This window comes from Heterocephalus glaber, unplaced genomic scaffold, assembly GCF_053883595.1.
Source record: "Heterocephalus glaber isolate CG9 unplaced genomic scaffold, H.glaber_assembly_v1.0 deba00001608, whole genome shotgun sequence".
NCBI lineage: Eukaryota > Metazoa > Chordata > Mammalia > Rodentia > Bathyergidae > Heterocephalus > Heterocephalus glaber.
In genome coordinates, this window is record NW_028258379.1 from 37,940,367 (window position 1) to 37,943,007 (window position 2,641).

At 48.8% G+C, this 2,641-nt stretch overlaps 1 long non-coding RNA gene across 1 annotated transcript; it reads right to left on the reverse strand.

Annotated features, from left to right (window-relative positions):
- Positions 1–1,461: 1,461 nt before the first annotated feature.
- On the reverse strand, positions 1,462–2,016 carry LOC147822835 (uncharacterized). The gene is made up of 2 exons (XR_015444976.1): positions 1,901–2,016; positions 1,462–1,757 (listed from the first exon to the last, which is right to left on the reverse strand). It is a non-coding gene; the product is annotated as an uncharacterized LOC147822835 (long non-coding RNA).
- Between the last annotated feature and the right edge of the window lie 625 nt (positions 2,017–2,641).

Here is a 2,641-nt window from a genome sequence, read left to right on the forward strand (position 1 = left end):
GAGGACTACATCTGGCCCTTGGTACTTCCTCTATGGCTTTTTCTTGCTTGCTTTGCTTCTTGGCTGTGATGATATTATCAGCTTTCCTCCACCGGGCCTCTCTGCCATGATGTTTCTGCCTCTGAGCCAGCTAACCATGAACTGAACCTCAGAAACTGAGCCTAACTAAATATTACCTCCTTTAAGTTGTGTATGTCAGGCATTTTTATCACAGCAACAAAAAGCCAACTAATATGGGAAATTGATGCCAGAAATGGGGCCATTGCTGTGACTCTCCCTGCCCATCTGGTATAAGAAGCCTTTGGAATTGGTTTGTGTAAGGAATTTGGAAAAGTTTGTGGAGTTGGGCTGTAGAAAGCCTAAACTGCTATATGCAGAGCTTGATAGGCAGTTTTGGTAGTAGTTCAGAGGACCAGAGTGTTAGTAGGACTGTGGACAGTGAAGATTGTGCACATGAGATTTCAAATGGGAAACAGAAGTCAACTGGGAATTGGACTAGAGGCCATTTGTATCACATTCTGTCAAGGAATTTGTCTACATTTTGTTCATGTCCTAAGACTTTGTGTGGTGCTAAATTTAAAGGTGGTGGGCTAATGAGTCTGGTGGGGGACATTTCAAGGCAGCACCATATTCAGGTTATGGCATGGATGATGCTGGCTGCTTTTAGCCAGATTTACAGTGAGAACTGGGAACAAAAAGGAGAGCAGAAAGATTAAAAAAACTTTGAAATCGTTCAGTAAAGTTGTGGCCATAGTGTGTTTGCTGAAGAGATTAGTACCTTTAAAACAAAGCCAGGTACTCTGTACCAAGACAAGAAGAAAGATGCCTTGAGGACATCTTAGAAATCAGCAAGACTACATATCATAGGCTCAAGGGTGTACAGGTGTAAACTCCTTCAAAAGACTGCTTTGAGAAGAGATCCACAAGATATCCTTCTCCCTTAAGACCACCTAGGGAAGTATTCTTCATGTTCAGCCATTCAGGCACTCAGAGGCTGCTGTACCCATGGTCAAGGGGTCCCAGCTACTGTGTGCACTGGTGACAGACCTTGGCCTCATCCATATGGTGCTGGTTTTACAGGCATCCAGAATGTAAGAGCTGTGGGTTCATGGATGCTTTCATCTAGATTCCAAAAGAAGGCCTGGGAGGCCAGGCAGTGTGTGAGAGGGTTGGAGCCTCTGGTGGAAGCTCCTGAAAGGGCAATGAGTGAGGCTGTGGGAGTGAAGCCAGAGATATAATAGAGATCCCAGGAAGCTGGAGGTGCCGGGAATACAGAACATCTGCTGAGGAAAGCTGCAGGCAACAAGTAGAGCCAGCCCAAGAGATAGGCCATGTTGACTGCAAATGACAAGTCTCAGAGGAGACTTTGGGCTTGAACTTTTGAGCAATGCTGGAAATGTTAAGAAGTTTTGGAAGAAATTAGTGCATTTTCAGCTGAAGGTAGGGTAGTAATACGTTAGGTGGAATGATGACCTTGTTATTGACTCTATTTGAAGATGAAGTACAGTTAAGGAGATGTGGGGTGGAGAATGAATGAGAGCCAGGCTGAGAGGAGCCCGTCGGTCTGCAGCAGGGACACCAAGGCCTGGAGAGGAGAGACAACATGCGAAGGCTTCCTGGCACCAGCCACTCGGTGTGTCATCTCCCTGCTCTGGAGCTGGAGGTCTCAGGATGCCCTGCTGGCCTCACAACTGGCTGTTCGGGGTTAGGGGCTGGCAGTCCACATCTCAGCTTCCAGTTGAGTGACTTCTAGGACCCTGGGAGAAGGAGAAAGACGGCTCTACCAAGGGCCCCAAGCCTCACCACCCCCTGATTGCACAAACTTGCCTAACTGTTGTTCTGAGCATTGTGCAGGAACGCATGGATGAAAATAACGCCCACAGCAGTAGCGAGCATTTACCGTGTGCCAGCATGTGGCCCTGAGCCCGATCCTGCCTCATGACCCGCACACTGGCTCTCTCCTCTGCGGAATGTTCTTCCCTTGGGTGCATGGCACGCTCTCTTCCTTTGGGCTCTGCTTGTACCCCCTTTCTCTGACAGACCTTTCCTGACATCACATGAGGACATTGTTAGCCAGGCTCCACGCCTGCCTCTCCCCTAGCACATTAGTTTTCCTCAAAGCATTACCACCACAAGCCATCTTGTTGCTTTTAATTGATGTTTGTTTTCTGCCTCTGCTGACTAGAATGTAAATTCCATGAGGACGGAGGACTGACAGGGCTTTTTTCTTCTGTTTGTTCGCTGATGTAACCAGCGGTGCCAGAAAAACAAGAGGAGCTCAAGAGGAGCTGGCATACAAGAGGAGCTCAAGAAATGCTGATTGCACAGAGCAAAGCTTATTTCTGTTCTAGATGTCACCCCGAAGAAAGGCATCCTCACCCCCAGGTCCCACTGGACAACTGAGGCTGGGACTGAACTGCACACCGAGATGTGTTCAGCCTGGAACCAGCAGACATAGCCACAACTGCACCCTGGCCTTCAGAGGACCTCAAAACCTCAGGTTCCTCACCTGTAAGATGGGGTAAGTGACCTTCTGCCTGTGGGCTTGTTCTGAGCACTCGGTGCAGAGTGCTGGGCAGTCGGTGAAGTTGCCCTCACCCTGCGTCCTCCCTGCAGCGAGAGCTGACCTCTGGTGGTGCTG